The sequence below is a fragment of the Canis lupus genome, chromosome 18 (assembly GCF_048164855.1).
Source record: "Canis lupus baileyi chromosome 18, mCanLup2.hap1, whole genome shotgun sequence".
NCBI lineage: Eukaryota > Metazoa > Chordata > Mammalia > Carnivora > Canidae > Canis > Canis lupus.
In genome coordinates this window covers 37281504-37298878 of record NC_132855.1, presented here as the reverse complement: position 1 = coordinate 37298878, position 17375 = coordinate 37281504, and the positions used below count along the sequence as shown (strand labels likewise).

Sequence of the window (17375 nt, the reverse complement as noted above, 5' to 3'; positions counted from 1 at the left end):
GATATAAACAAATCCTAAATGTGAAATATCTCACCTAGTCCTTTGTGGAGCCCCAAAATGAAATATACAGTCCCACTTGAGAGTATCTCATACTCAACTCCTACATAATGTACTCAAAGAATTAATTATTGTTCTTAGCTAAACCTGCCTTTCATCCTGTTTCCCATGGGTCTGTAAATGCTACCTCTCTCCACTATGCCAGATGCATAGGACCCAACCTTGACTCTTCTTCTTTTCCCATAGGCAAGCCTTCACCAACTTCTGTGCATGCTAACACCAAAACAGATCTCAAATGCCTCAACCTTCCTTCACACTGATTACTGCTACTCTTGTCCAAGCCACCTTAATGCTACATTAACATCTTCCCTCAACCCATGCTTGCCCTCCACTCCCTTCCTCACCCATATCTTAGTATACATTCAAAAACAGAACAGAGTAACCATTTAAAAACACAAATCTAGGATGCCTGGGTGGCTCAGCGGTTGAGCGGCTGCCTTTTGCTCAGGGCGTGATCCCAGATCACGTGATCTAGGATCATTGAGTCCCGCATTGGGCTCCCTGCATGGAGCCTGCTTCTCCCTCTGCCTATGTCTCTGCCTCTCTCTGTGTGTTTCTCATGAATAAATACAAAAAATCTTTTTAAAAAAATACGTAAAATCTTAAACACACACACACACAAATCTGATCATTTTACTTTTTTTTTTTTTTAATAGCTTCTCAGTGTTAAATTCCAAGACCCTTATCCATTCTACAAAGTCCTCCATGACCTGGCTTCTGACCTTCAATGATTATGCTCCCTCAACCTAGGTCTCTTTCTCACCCCCAAGATTTCACATACTGTTATTTCCACACAGAGCTGACCCTTATAACTTCTCGCTGTCACCACTGCATCCTCAAGCTCTAAGCTAAAATCAGTGACCTACACAGAGCTCTCCCTTTCCCGTGTGTGCCCGGGACCTTTTATTTCACAGATTAGGTCAAAATTTTGAGATATGTTTTCCTCCGTATGAAATATTTATTGCATGTCTATCTCCCTATTAGTTTCATGAAGGCAGAGATCATGGCTATTTTGCTCAGCACTATATCCCTGATGCTACGCACACAGTAGGAGCTCAAAACATTTGTTAAATGGATGAATGCTGGGATCCCTGGGTGGCGCAGCGGTTTGGCGCCTGCCTTTGGCCCAGGGTGGATCCTGGAGACCGGGGATCGAATCCCACGTCTGGCTCCCGGTGCATGGAGCCTGCTTCTCCCTCTGCCTGTGTCTCTGCCTCTCTCTCTGTGTGTGTGTGTGTGTGACTATCATAAATAAATAAAAATTTTAAAAAAATGGATGAATGCTAACACCTAATGGCACTTGTGAATTGAAATGCTGCTCTTCTTCCATTATTACAATGGATTGAATTACAATATCAATGGGAGCTTGTTAAGAATAAGGTAGCTAGCTTGTCCAATTTACATAAAATAGCACCTAGTAATGAAATGGTCAGATATCCGGGAAACGCCTTTTGGGGAATGCTACCTGTTGGTATCTACACACTTACATGTTTTCTTTAAAATGCTGTCTCCAATTAAATTATGTGCCCTCAAGGTTGCCTAACAACATGTATGCTCAATGGGAGGAAACTGACACATGCTTGGAGAATGAGTTACACCAAGTTGAGGATGGAAATTTCCAAAACACCAGAAACCGAGTACAGAGAAACTCCAGGATTGTTTTGGAACAATGAAGAAAATGCGGAAAACAGGCCAAATGCCATGGGATACAGAGATGCTGACTGGTGAGGAGAGCTGCTGGATTAAAATATCCACTACAAATGTAGCTCACCTACCACTTCCAACCGTGGTGTAATCATGTAAAGACAGGCAGGAAAAATGCTAGAAGCAGCTACGTTGTTGGTTCTGAGCATGCGTGTGTGTTCTCACACTCCTGTGTTTGCATGCCCTCACTCTCTCACGCTCTCTCTCTCTCTCTCTCTCACACACACACACACACACACACACACACACCCTCAAAAACCTGGTAGTGCCTCTAGGTTTCCCATAGGAAAGGTAGTCACCATAATGCTGTTTTTTTCTTCTTCTCTTCTCCCCAATTAAGCAGAGCCTTAGAATCCAGAAGTAACTTCAAGCTTCTTTCATGCTATTTCCCAGGCAGAAAACCTGGCTGGTAAATGCAGTCTCACAAATGCAGTCTCTCGACTAAGTCATGCTCTGGCTGAAAGGGGCACTAGATCTGGAGCCAGGAAAGTGTGTCTGTGCCAGTTCTATCAGGCTCTCCACTGTGACCATGTGTAAATCAAACTCTGGGAGCCTCTACTTTCCTCTTTATGATCTCTCTCTCTTGGCACAGGAGCTAGACTTATAGAATGAAAGATAGAAAAAAAAAATGGAACACTAAGTATGACTAGTTATTATTAGAGATCATTCCCTCCTGTGGCTTAAGAATTTTAATTTGAATAGAAATACATTTAATTTAGAATAAAGTGGCAAGTTCACTCAATTTAGATGGGACTTCATGCATGTCCCCTCATGAAGTTCTGAAGGGACAGGAATCTAAGGAAATGCCATACATGGACCATAATACTCATCTGAATACCAAGTAACCAGATGTATTCTTTCTTATAGGTGTATGTCTTATCTCCCCAACTAAACTGTAAAATTGAGGAGGGGACTGTTTTATATCTCTGTTTTATTTTCCATACTATCCAATACAACACGCACCTTAAATAACTGGTCACTGAAGCCACTGAAGGAAGAACAAAGAATGGAAAGGCAGCCTAGAGTTTCTGTTGACAGCTAATTTATCTTTGAAGTGAGTGTTCTTTTTGCAAAGTAACTTTGCTCCTAAATCAAAGCAAAACAGTAAAAACAAAACAAAACCCTATAAATATTGCCATAGAGAAGGCAAACATCTAGGAATTTGTATCACCTTTTAAAATTTTGATTCTTTCCTTGATCAATATTCTCATTAATTTTCTAGCTACTTAGTACATCACAGAAAGGTCAGTCTGCTTCTCTGGGAACCTCTTTCTAGAAGACTCAGGGGAACCAGAACCTTGATCAGTGTTTTCAAGGAAAAACTCTGACTTTACAGAAGGCACAACATAAGATAGATGTGAAAAGGACAAGGCAGATCTTGCTTACTTAATTCACAGGAAGATGATAAGGAACAGCAAAGTGCTTTTAAAAACAAGAACTGGGACACCTGGGTGGCTCAGTGGTTGACCATCTGCCTTTGGCTCAGGGCATGGTCCCACGGTCCCAGGATCAAGTCCTACATTGGGCTCCCTGCATGGAGCCTGCTTCTCCCTCTGCCTCTGCCTCTGTCTCTACCTCCAATCTCTCTCTCTCTCTCTCTCTCTCATGAATAAATGAATAAAATCTTTAAAAAATGAAATAAAAACAAGAATTATTCTCTAAGTGACAAGGGATTCTCAATTAATGCACAAATAGGCACATAAAAATGCTTGTCAGAACAAATATAAAAGGAAAAAGGTTTCTGACTGAAGCAGAGAGAAAAAAAATAATAAAGATTACCTAAGGGAGTTACAAAGCATAGTCTCATTTAGGTTCCTCAAAAGGTATAATGGGCCTCTATCTAAAGGAAGCATGCACATTTCATTACTAAGGTAGAAACAACATAATCAGGTAAAGTTGATATATAGAGTACTTACTTCTTTGCATAAAGCAAAAGGCTTTCTAGACCTCTTCCCCAGATGCAACTGTCACGTGGACAGATACACACTCACATCTGAAGAGGACACAACAAGATCATCCACTGGTTCTTGCATCTAAAACATCCAAATGAGTCTACCTCTTACTGCTTTAAAATCTATAGAAAAGGGAGGATGTTTTCTGCTCCCTCAGGACTCTTCCCACATTAATGGTTATTCCTTTAGGATCTCTACTGCCAAGTAGTGCTGCAACCTGGCCTGATTATAGAACTTCCAGTTAAACTGGAGTGTGGGCCAAAACTGGATGGACAATGTGGACAAGGTCACAGGGAATGTGAAAAGTAGAGAGATTAACAGATAAGCACAGTAGATTTTTGAGCAGAGATGGCGATGTGACGAGACTGCCAAGACCTTTAGAGAAGGTATTATTTAGTATGAGTCTGTGTATGTAGTCGGAGGTGCAGGGAGAGGAATACAAAAGGGGCAAGAAAGCAGGGGGAGGCCTATCTGTTAGGATGCCTTTGATTAAAGCCCCAGGTAATGAAAATCTAAGACAGGTATGGCTGCATGAGACACAAGAGGAAGGGACCCAAGGCAAGGGCATTCTGAAGGAAGACTCAATGGGCTATATATGATGGCTGACTAGATAAAGGGGATGAAGGTAAGGAATGTGTCAGGTTTTGAGCCTGGAGTCTAGGAGACTGGTAGGGCCATCAACAAGGCCAGGTAAGTTGTAAAAATAAAAGGCTCATCTGAGGAGGAGACTGGACATGGGGAGAGGGCAATGTCATGTCAAGTGAACTATGAACTGTAAAGATACCTTAGTGTTTCCTATGGGGTTCCATTATCTTAAGAGAGAAATCAGGCATAATGGATGAGATCCAGTGATCAATACCGAGAACATGAAGTTGCACCTGTGACAGTTTATTAGGTCACTTACGGAATGTGAGGATAGTGAAAGAGGATCTAATGAAGATTGAGGGATGGTCTGCTAGTCAGCTTGAGAAAGAAGAGGTACCTTCTAGTGAAATGAAAAAAAGACAGGAAATTTTCCAGAAGAAGCAGAATAGTGAATAGTTGAGAAATCATTTCCTCTCTGTTCTCAGGAATTTGGCTATAGCTCACTGCACTGTTGTGTTATCAGGTATGTGTCTGCCTCTCTTCCAGCATGGAGAGAAAAGACAAAATGTAGTCTGGCTCACTACTTGCATGGGAGTTTGCAAGGGGATTGCTTCTCAAGCCTCAAGCTCCAAACAGGATCAGCTGCATCCAAGTAAAGCAGTGCAACTGATGAGGGAGGGTGGAATTTAGCTCCCCAGGGTCTCCCTGGGCTCTTGGGGTGTGAAGAAGAAATCCAGGTGTCACATGACCTGTGGAAGGGAGGGGAGGGTGGCTATGGGTGCAGGCTGGTGAGCTTGCCAAGGAGAGCCCCACTTAGAGGCCAAATTGGGAGTCTAAGGTAGTCTGAGTTGCCAGTAGGGTGATTCATCAAGGGAAGGTGGCTGAAGCTCCTAGAACATTGCCAGAGCTGAGAAAGAGATCAGGGCTTATCCTAGCCACAGGCTTCAGGACATATGCAAGCACAGGCTGGCCATATTGCAGCAAAAGACAAGAGAGGAGCCAGGGGATTAAGGGTGGCTTAAAGAACACCATATTCCCTGCCCACCTCCAGGGTATAGTCAGCCCAACGAGCTCCGGGGGAGAAGTAGGGTGGAATTCTGAAAGAGCATCCCAAAGAGACTACTTAAACTGTGCCAGTAGGAAGACATATTCTGAATAGATTCAGCATTTAAATGGAAGCAAGGGACAATATTTAACGTCCTTTAATTAATAAATCTAGAAGTCCCCATCATGCATGCTCATAAAGCAAATACTTCCAGTCTAGAAAATAAGGAGATGTGTATGTAGAGATAAATTCATGACCCCTTTCCACCTGGCCCAGTCACATTCTGTGTGTCAATGAGTAAGTTATTTAACCTCTTCAAGCTTCAAAATTCCCATCTGTCAAGTGGGGATCATGATATCTATCCTTCGACGAATTTTAAAGAGCCTATTTATAAAAAATGCTGGCACGTGATAAATCTTTAATAAGGTATTTGCTAATTTTATTGTTTCTACTATTGCGTTGAACTTCAGAGTTTCAATTGTCTTATTCAAGAATGGCTGAACGTTTGTCAAGAAATGCCAAAGTACTATATTCCTGACATTCCTCATTTATGACTTCACAGCCTCTCATGCATCCATCCCTGCAAGAACAGAAATGTCATCTGCAACAAATGAGAAGTACTGCTTTCATACCATCCGTGACTCTTTCTCAACATCGTAGTACTCACTACAGAAAGTACCTCAAAGCCAGGACATTATTTCTTATGAATAACATTAGCTGTAACAAGCTACAGAGCACAATGACAGTAGTGTTGCAGGATCTGGTGGTGAAACCTTCTCTGTTTTAGGCTGATCTAGTCCTAAGCAGATGGACCAGTGACAAGCAGTAGACAAACCACATAAACCAGGAAGGATGCAGAGGAGGAGGATTTCTTTGTGAAGCTGCAGTCATTTTTTAACATGCGTATCAGGACACTAACAGTACCAGACTGCTCCTGAAAAATTCCCCGTGTTTAACGTGTATAAATTAATTCTCAGAATTGTTTGCTGTGTTCCCACAAAGCAGCAGGATCTTGAGTAATCAACTCTAGATATTAATGAATCTGACACTCCATTCTAGCTTTTTCAAGTTTTCTGAGTCAGCCTGGAGAACACTAAGGAGGGTTTTGTGGAAATAGAAGAAAAAATTTAATTAGCAAGATTAATACTGATTACAGATGAGCAAACTAAGTATACTTGTCTATGGTATACAAATCTCCAGGCTCTAGGGTTTAAGAAAACATAGATGGTGAGTACCAAAAAGTACAATGATGCTTAATACAGTAGGATCTCTGGGGGGAATCAAGTGGTTTCACTTAACTGACTTTTCCATAGAATTCAAGTGTACTCTGTTTTTTAAAACTTTATTCTAAAAAATCTTAAAAATAAGAAATCTCTGTTCATTAAACACTTGTCATTTTGAATGTCTATCTTTTTGGAGAAAAATCACCTTTTTTTTTTTGATAGATCAGTTATCATTGTGGACATCAGCTATCCCACAGTGGTGCTCTGGGAAAATACGTCTCAAGATATGGTCAAGGGGTGGGCAGCCCAGGTGGCTCAGTGGTTTAGCACCACTTTCAGTCCAGGGCGTGATCCTGGAAACCCAGGATTGAGTCCCACGTCAGGCTTCCTGCATGGAGCCTGCTTCTCCCTCTGCCTGTGTCTCTGCCTCTCTCTCTCTCTGTGTCTCTCATAAGTAAATAAATAAAATCTTAAAAAAAAAAAGATATGGTCAAGGGATTCCCCAGCAAGAGAATCACCTTGGGAAGTCTCTGAAAATAAGATCCCTGGGCCACACTCCAGGCCTCCTGAATCAGGATCCTTAGGTGGACTCCAAGATTCTCCATGTCCAACTCACTTCTTGGAGAATACTTATACTAAACACGGGCCATAGAGGCCCTAACTTAGGGTTAGTTGTATATGTGGAAACATCACAGAGGCCTGTTATCTATATGTGCCTGTTTGCTATAGGGCCTCTTCCTTTCTTCTTAGGAGTCAAAGTCTTTCCATAGTGTACTGGCTTTACACCTATATGGCAATATACACAAGATCCTTGGACAGAGTGCTGGTCTTTGTGATGTCTACTTTCCATCCATAAGCCTTATACCATTTGTTCATTATGTCTGAACTTCTTAGCTTGAAGTATACTGCTACGGTATTCAGGTACCTGACCCCAAGGAACCCATGCTGAACACCACAGCAATTTCATCTCAAAAGGGCACTCAGAGGGATGCCTGGGTGGCTCAGCAGTTGGGCACCTGCCTTCGGCCCAGGGTGTGATCCTGGAGTCCTGGGATCGAGTCCCACATCGGGCTCCCTGCATGGAGTCTGCTTCTCCCTCTGCCTATGACTCTGCCTCTCTCTCTCTCTCTCTGTGTGTCTCTCATGAACAAATAAATAAAATCTTTAAAAAAAAAAGTGCACTCAGCAAGGTAGAAGAGAAGTGCTAACTGCCAAATGCAGAAATGTGACTAAATATTCAGATTGATAGTTGGCCTAGTGAGAAGGATAAAAAATCCAAATACTCTTTAATAGTACTAGTAAAATGAGCCTTTGGGGTGAGAGAAAAGAACAGAGGATGCAACATGTTCTGGAAGATGTGGCTGCTGCTTTAATGTGAAGCTGGGTCTCTATCACTACAAAAACATTTCCTCCCACAACGACTCCACTATACACAGGGATTCATTTATTGGATTCGGAAAAACTCGAGGCAGAAATGGTAGGAGGAGCTTGATTTGGGATTCAGAGGACTTGGGTTCAAATCCTGGTTCATATATGCAGCCTTGGGCAAGTCAGTTAGACTCTGCTTGTTTAGTCTTAGCTGTGAAAAAGGACAAAAAATTCATGCCCTTGCCAAACTGCTGTATAGCTTTAGTGAAGTAATGAATATGAAACAGCTTTTTAAACTGAAGAGCATTTTACAAATATTTAATCAGAAATATTCTGCATTGTGTACATATTTAAGTAGCTGCTACATCTATCTATATGGCAGGATGCTAAGAAAAACCCCCGGCTGGGAAAAAATTCAAATATGTTAATTATTTCATATAAATAAACCGATCATATTGTTCAGTGCAGAACTTAAATATCTGCTGTGCTTTTGTACTATAAAAAAGATATCTTTAAAATGAGCAGTATTTTGACTTTTGCACAACTCATGCCTAACATTCTCTTAAAAATATGTTGTTCTCAGTTAATCAAAGGATAGGTGAAAATGTTGATCAAATCTTCATTTTATTTTCAAAACCCTCTATCCTAACATCAATTTCCTAATGTCTACTTTACTTACATGATTTATTAGTTGAAATTGCTGAATGGTGGGAAAAGTGGGAATATGCCAGGGAGAGAAGGAGCAAGTAAGTAGGTCAATACTGAAAACAAGAGGTTTGCCCCAAACCTAATACACTATGGATAGGAAAGAGGGAGGCTAACTTTGGAAACCATTGTCTGGTTCACATCACTACTTTTAGCTGTTGCTTTTTAAAGTGGAAAGATGTGCAAAAATTTAAAAAAAAGAGAGAAAAAAGAAAAAAAAAAAAAGGCCAAGCTAGTTCTTTCAGCAGAGAATTAAAATTAAAAGCAGACGGAGGCCCGGATAATAAGTACCAATAAAAGCTTTAGCTGACATAGCTTCAATTTACAAATCATTGGCTTTTCCTGGCAGGGCTTGGGGAAGGCGGGTGAGGAAGCATCGCCTACACTGTCTGGATGAGGAAGACAGGGAAATCTTTAAAATTAAAGATTGCTTTCAACTTTTTAAAACACTGATTTATGGTGACCATGATAAAATCTCGGTGAAACCTGAGTACACTGCAGTCTCTGGAAGCCCTGGTAGCTGCAAAGTCTTTATGCCTTCCCAGTCATATCTGATTTTGACATGTATACTTTGTTAGTAGGAGCCTAACCCATAATGTGTGCACAAAAAATGACATGTGGTTTAGAATCTGCATGTATTTCAATTCCTTTTTAGACAGAGCATCAGGAGGCCCCTATAAGAGTATTAAAAATAAACTAGTAATAAATAAATACTAGGAAGCCAAATGGGATAGAGATTGATTTGTGACAACTGATATTAATTCTCCAGAAATTTTAATGACAAAATCAGTGCTCACAGGCACATAATTATGCTTGGTTTCATCTGTAAAACCTGGAAGGCTACCAATAAAAGGAACTGATGAAATTGCTAGATTTAGAGAAGAGAGTTGAGAGAGATATTGTAGTGTTGGCAAGATGTTGTCTGAGTATATTAATTAGTATGCGTGAGAATTAGATGTGGATAGTGAACACAGAACACATCACTCAAGGTAGCAGAAAACCTCCAAATGAAGAAACCAACTACTAGCCTATACGATGCTACAACCCAACTCCAAGGACCTAATGTAGTGTCCAAAATGTAGAGGCTGTTCCCTCCAAAATAGCTGCCCTCTCCCCCCTTGATTCTTTTTTGGGAAAGGATTTTCTCTGCATTCTCACTGGTGCATATCAAAGAACTCATTCCTTCTAGGATGCCATTGAGAAGAGATGGGAAAAGTTACGTTTACTTTCTCACCTTTTCCCCAAACCCTTCGGGATAAGCATAACTCAGCTCTCATTTCAGTTCTCTTAGAACAGTGAAGGCTTTCAAAAGAAACATTATCTTCTTTCTTGATTTTGGTGGGTTTCCCTCAGGCATTTGCCTTTGATTCTTCTTTTCTTCAGTGACTTAACCACCTCACATGGCTCCCTCCCTGAGGATGGCTCTTGAAAATGACTTCATCCTCCAAACCCTTCATCCAGCTGCTCATGTGACATCACCTTTGGAACCTGGCTTCTCCTCTGTTTTTGTCAGTTTAGAGACTTCTATCCATATTCTTTCCTTCTACCAAATCTTATCTATTCTCACTCTAATATCATTAATTTTATATATGTAATTTGAAGGATAACAAATGCATATAGCACAGACTTTAAAAACATTAAAAAGGCATATGGCACAACTTCTACCTCATTCTCATCCCTCTTCTCTCATCCCCCAATCTAGTCCCCTGCCACAGATCACAATTGCCAGGTTCTTGTATATCTTTTATTCCCCTAATTTAAGACAAAAAAAAAAATTGAAAGGGAACAAGACCCTAAATGTAATAAATTTTACTCTGCTAGCTTCTTTTCAGCTTCCCTATTTGAGAAATTTCTGTATTTATTTCCCATGCATTAATCTATGGGCTTTTCATAAGGTTCTTCTTTCCTTAATGTGGGTTATTTTCCAAGTCTCTTTGCCTGGACTTCTCTCAGAACATGAACTAATACCCATGAACTATGTTTCCTTATAAGAATGCAGAGTTGTACCTCTCAAAGAGGGGAGGAGGGGGGAAAGACTATTTAAAAGAACAAAGCAGAAAAAAATCCATCCCTCAATTTGTTTATGTAATTAATCTATCTTGAGATGTATCCCTTATTCTGATGTCAGCAGTCACCAGAAGAACCACAGTAAGGAATCAGCATCTAAATGACAATGGTTGTCTCAGGATCACAGCTGGGGAGTGAATTTAAATAGATGGATGGACAGATAGATGGGTAGTTGGATAGAAAAAGCCAATCAACTGTGAAGTGTTACCAAGCCTTAAAATCATATTTCATTTGATGGGAACAACAGAAGCCTGATTAATGCATGTGGGAATTTCATGTCAATGTTATACCAATGGCCTTTCAAGGGCCTGCTTCTTCTTAGGACTCCCTGAGTCCATGTGAAATTGGCCAGTGTCAGATTTTAGGACTCCTATATATGAATTTCATTTATCTTGGGTAAGGATTAAGTGTGGGATAATTGTTGAATATGAAACAATTTTTCCCCTTGGGCTAGTTCTACTGTATCTGGAATTATCCTGAAAATTTTATGCTAAAAGAGTAATAAGCACATACACTTTAAAGCTGCTTTCTGTTCAAGGTTTTCCATTCACTGAAAACTCACTAAAGGAGGCAAAGTGAAGCCACTGTGAGAGAAGTGAGTTGAAACTGGTGGAGAAACTGCAAGCTTTAGTGAACAGAGCCACCACATACCAGGTCATATGCTGGATAATATGTGGGCCTCTATGGTTAATCCCTCTGAGATTATTATTATGTCAGTTTTCTGAAGATCAAGTAATCATCAAATGTCTTCTCTTTGTTTTAAATCTCAGAATTGTGAATGGAAATACCAATTTTCTATTAACTCATTCTTTTGGTAGTTCAAATACTAAAGTATAGATGGACTTAAGACTTGGATGCAAGAAAATTTTTAAGTTTTACTGAGAGACAGGAGAACCTGTGAAACCACTAACAGTCTGACTCCATCACGTAGCCAATACTATTTGGATAAATTTTGTTAGAAACACTTTGTTGGGGGTTCTCAAAAAAGAACCCAGTAATTTTAGAAGTACTACTCAAAACCTTTCAATATCCCTTGATGACAGACTAATATAGAACACAAGTTTTTTCCAAAGCAATTGTGATTTAGAGCCTTCTTTCTGAAATACTAATTCTCCATAGCCAATTAAAAAATCTAGTCTAAGGTAAAAATGACAACTCAGACAACCATCAAATCATTATTTTTTTCTGTCACTGAAAAGTGGTTGTAAAGGATGTATCTGAAGAAAATTATTTTTAAGTCTAATAAAAGTACCTTATAGTACTTTACAGCTCTTGGCATTCAGGAAATAGTATATATATTGCCTGTTTGAAATTAAATAAAATCACACTATTTTGTGTATCTAAGTAAACCACCATTTTGTAAAATAAGAATAATAGCACAGTGGGATGGATCCCCTAAAGCATAAACATTCAAAACCAGAGTGCTTAGCTAACCCATGAGGGCACAACTGTCTTCTTTTATACTAAATTCTTGAAGATGGTAAGAATTGCAACCAATTTGCCAAGAGAGAATAAAAGAACTAGTTGGGAAAGATGATATTTGAGCTGTTAACCAAAAGGAAGAGGGTAATCTAGAGGGATAGATAGATATGGCAGACTTGGAGACGGAAACTAGAGAGACAGTAACTGGTATATCATACTACTTGAATACAGTGATTTTCCATTTAAGCATAATCTAAAATGACACCTTCTTTAGGAGCTACCAAAAGGAGACAGAGGCAGATGGAACAGTCTGCGGTTGGGCTGAGGGGAAGGGAGGGAAAGTGTCATGGGCACCAGCCACTCCTCTGACCCTGTAGCCAAAAGCACAACATGATGAAACATGGAAATAATGAATCCATCCAAGACATTCTAGCTGCTAACACACGGAGAAGCCCTTGTTATAAAATGGGCTCATTATATGGCAGCATTTTGATCTGGAACCTGATGGTTCTACTCAGTAAAATCTTATGTTTTGTATAGTATCATCCATGAAATTCTAGAAACCAGGTTTGCATATGCCATCCAATACATGTAAGTCTTCGGAAGAAAAGCCAGACACTTTGGCAAAAGGAAAACTATCTTGGACGGGATCAGTTCACACTTCGATAACACACTTTTGTCCAGAGTCTACTCTGAAACTTGAGAGTTAAGTAAGCTTTTCCCTCAAACAACTGGAGAAATGCCATATGCAAAGATTTGATACCTCTCTCTCAAGAGAGTAGTAGTCCTCTCCACTCCTCCATGAAAAAATCTATTTTAAACCAAAACATTTGCTTTTATGGTTATTATACATGTTTTTTTTAAAAAAACATGGCAATATTTACTATTCTAACAGAAATTAGAATATAAATTATGAATTAGTATGTGTACACAATATCTTCTAGGATGATAAAATCAAATGACTCCTTCCTTGCATGGCCTAAGTCTTGTTTTTATTCAATAGCAGGACTGAATTTCACTCAATCATATAAACATTTATAAGATGCATATTATGTTTGTTTATTATGTATTTGGGGCCCAAAGGAGAGTTTTTTTTTAAAGGTTTTATTTATTTATTCATGAGAGAAACAGGGAGAGAGGCAGAGACACAGGCAGAGGGAGAAGCAGGCTCCCTACAGGGAGCCTGATGCAGGACTCAATCCCAGGACCCCAGGATCACGACTTGAGCCAAGGACAGATGCTCAACCACTGAGCCACCCAGGTGCCCCTCAAAGGAGAGTCTTGAAGAGTTATTTACACTCATGTTCATAAGCAGCACTATTTACACTATCCAAGTGATGGAAGTAACCTAAATGTGTCTGTTGAGGAATGAACAGATAGATAAAATGTGTTGGTATAAGCACACAATGAAAAATTATTCCTTAAAATTATTATTATTCTTGAAAAGGAAAGAATCTTGCCAGATGCTACAACGTGGATAAATCTTGAAGACATTATGCTAAGTGAAATAAGGTAGTCACAAAAACACAAATACTACATGACTCCACTTATATGAGGTATGTAAAGTAGTCAAATTCATAAAAACAGAAAGAATGATAGCTGGAGGAGAGAGAAATGAGGAGTGGCTGTTTAATGGGTATAGAATTTCGGTTTGCAAGATGAAAAAGTTCTGGGGATCTGTTGTACAACAATGTGAATATACTTAATACTACTGAACTGGACACTTTAATAATGGCTAAGATGGTAAATTTTACGTTATATGTTTTTATCATAATTAAACATTTTTACATTCTTAAAACTTCTTAACTTCAGCATGCACTAGAGGTGCCTGGAAATCAGAGGCCAGCAAACTCTTTTCTGTAAAGGGGCAGAAAGTAAATATTTTGGCTTTGCAGACCACAGTCTCTGTTGCAACTACACAACTCCCCGTCTCTTGCAACTACACAACTCCCCATAATATCATGAAAGCAGCCATAGATAATACATAAGTGAATGCGCATGTCATGTTACAATAGAAACTTCACTTACAAAAACAGGTGGCTGACCCATGGGCCACAAGTTTCTGACCATTGCAAAAGTATTATCTAAATAAAAGTTAATCATAATAATTTTATAAAAACTCAATTATGAGTTTTAGTGAAATATTGAGTGAAATCTTCTTTTCCAGAGTCTGAGATTAGAGCAACAGCAATAAGATCAAGCACTCAAAAAGACCAGCACTTACCCATAGGAGGAGGAAAACACTACCTTGACAAAGGGCAGGTTAGTTCTCTACCAGTGTCTGTACTTCTCTACAGATGAGTGTAACAATTCCAGAGCTTAACAATTTAGAGAAAGAATATTGAAGATGTTACAACTGAAAGACAGCTTAGCGGTCAACTAGTACCTATTTCTCCTTTAGTGAATGAGAAAATTGTAATAGGCTCACTAGACGTATCCAAGCTGTCACAGCTGGTGTAGGCAAGGCTGGGGACAGAGAGAAGAGCTATCCCAACTCTGAGGTCATGATCCTTCCTATTTCCACTCAGGAGCAGTAGCCAGCCAGCCACCAGGTCTGCAAGTTATCTGTTTCATGCCTGCTATTCCAAATGCTCTTGACTTAACACTGAAACACTATTTTTTGCCATTCACTGAGTTCAGGGGGGGAAATCAATAAAGATACAAAGAGCCCCAAAGGTCTCATCTCATGAAATTCAAAAATGAAAGCAAGGGTATAATTATCTGTTTCCTTCCCACTTGTGCCATATGAAAATGACATTTTCCTATGGCATTTAGGTAGTATAAAGAAAGAACCACCCAAGGCTAGGGTTTAGCAACTTGATTTGATCTTCTTGGGGACCACAAAAAATAGGCATCCTAGTTAAACGACCAAAACAAATAACAAGCACACACCAAAAACCAACAAACCAAGACAGAGGGTTAGGAAACAGGTTCCAGAGTGTGTTAGCTTTGCCAAAGGAACTTTCACCTCATCAAAGAACTCAAATCAGGGCATAGGAATTTAGCCTATAAGAGAAAAAAGATAGTGGGTCAAACACCCTCCCCCTTTTATGTATGAATTAAAGCAAAGCCCTGGAGTCAAGGCACTGCTGAAGCAGGCTCTTTGGGTTGGTCTCCTGTATGGACCCAAACCTGAAATTCTCCACGCTCACTCAACACAGCTCACTGAGGAGTCTCAGCCCTGCCCTTGGCACTGAACTGAAGTGGAATGCCCATGTAAGCCAGAAAGCTAGATGGCCCAAGCAAAGAGGAAAGGCTTTTAACATAGAATGAGGAGAGGAGATGGCTGAGTGGTGATATTCCTGTATTACTTGGCATCTCCAGATCCCCTGAGACCTGCCCTCAATTGCTAAAAGAGCCCGACCTCTGACAAAGACCAATGATTTCAGCAGTAATTAATGATACTGTCAAATTAATTAGCCCAAGTCTTTGTCCACAGGAAAAAAAAAAAGCCTCTAATGTCAATACTGCTGTTTACTAGTCCTTGACCAAGCTCTATAGACCCAAACCTTCAGTCGGACAACAGGAACACCACTGGCTGATGACCCCCAAAAGGCCCCACATTAAGCCACAACTATTTATTAACAAACCTTCTCACAGTAGCATATCCTTTGATAACAGGACCCTTAGTGTATTAACAGCTCTCCAAAATCTAACACTATTTTAAATAGACACAAGCCCAAGAACACCAGTATGTATCATTCACATTTTCTACATACCTTTTAGATACCCTTTTGAATTATGGTGATGAAACCCTAGACAAATGCTGTAGGATTTGATTAAGCCATTTAATAAATGGCCCTCATTAAAACACTGGTTCCCTTGTCCTTGTCTATAAGGACTACAACTCATAACAAATGCCCACGTATACATTTCCATATTATCTCTTTAGAGGATTCAGAACTATTTTCTTACACCTAACACAGCTTTTATTCCATTTAGAATAATTACCCTCCATCCCATTTCTGACTTTCAAGAAAAACAAGACATTTAATTGACCACAGGAGGACTCTCTCAAGGGCATCAGGCTGCAAAAGCTCTTCTGTGAGCTCACAACTAAAGCTGATGTAATCTGCTACAAGAAGCTGACTTCTATTTTTAAATCATACCCTTTTACTCTGCCTTCAAAGGGCACATATATCACATGTTGTAACTGCTCATAAAATACTTCATGGTGTAGTCTCCCGTCCATTTCCCTCCTGGGGTGAATCACACTGTCAGGAGGGGGCTTCCAACTGCTCATAGCCATCCAGCTCTGCACATTTAAATTCATCCACCATTTCCTATTATTTGGTCTTTAAGAGAATGGCTACATATGGCCACACTCTCCAGGTGTCTTGTTTATCACGGTAATTTTGACAAGGAACAGATGACTAGCAGGGTCCTTCTTGATCAAGCTGGGATCAAGCTTTTCCACCTCTTTGTATTTCCATCCCCAAATATAAGGCACTTAATAAATGCTTATTAGTGTTGCTGCTGAGAGATCTGTCATCGGGTCCATGGGCTTCAAAGGGTGCCAGAATGAAAACAGATTATTTGCTTTGTTTAATTTTAAGTTTTTCATTCATCATTTTGGTCATGTGCGCTGTGTGTTATTTAAAAAGTTTTTAGCACTTTGAAAACTTTATGAGAAAAGCAATGGTTAGAAGGGAACGTACATTTGATCTTGCTATTTATTTATACTTATTCTGCTCATTTCTAAGAATGATGGAGAGCTCTGTAATTAAAGTGGTGCCATTCCGAAGTGTGGGAGAGGCCAGAACATACACTTCCCTGGTCTGCTTGCCTCTCCGTTGCGGGGCACCCATGTCTCCACGTCTTCCCAGCAGCTTGGGTCCTCCCCATCCCTTCTCTACCTTACATTCTGGGTGAGCTAGCGAAAACACAAAGGTGATCATGCTCACTTCCCTCCTCAACACCCTCCTATTCCCTTACTTTCGCCTTCAGGAGACGTCCCTTCTAGCCTGGCCCTGCTTACCTTTCCAGTTGTCATAGCACAGGCACTGCCATTCCCACACCTGCTCTGCCTTCTGTGCTCTGGTTATAAAATACTTACAACTCTTTCCAGGTGCCCTGTGTTTTCATCTAAAGGCCACCGTTTAAGGTTTTCCCTCAGCCTGGAGCTGCTCAGCTGTCCTTATCCCCTCCACCCAGCTCCTTCCCTGTCTTGTTTAGATGTGACTTCCTCAGGGAGCCCCTCCTAGGTGTTCCTGTGATACCATGTGTCACCTCAGACAACAGTTCATC

General features: G+C 40.1%; 1 protein-coding gene and 1 long non-coding RNA gene across 30 annotated transcripts in view; both read right to left on the bottom strand.

Moving 5' to 3' along the window:
- Positions 1-17375, bottom strand: part of ICA1 (islet cell autoantigen 1) — a 141792-nt gene that overhangs the window by 83307 nt on the left and 41110 nt on the right. The gene's annotated exons all lie outside the window — the stretch shown is intronic.
- LOC140608981 (uncharacterized) lies at positions 165-3106 on the bottom strand. Its single transcript, XR_012010981.1, has 2 exons — positions 2725-3106; positions 165-2356 (listed from the first exon to the last, which is right to left on the bottom strand). It is a non-coding gene; the product is annotated as an uncharacterized lncRNA (long non-coding RNA).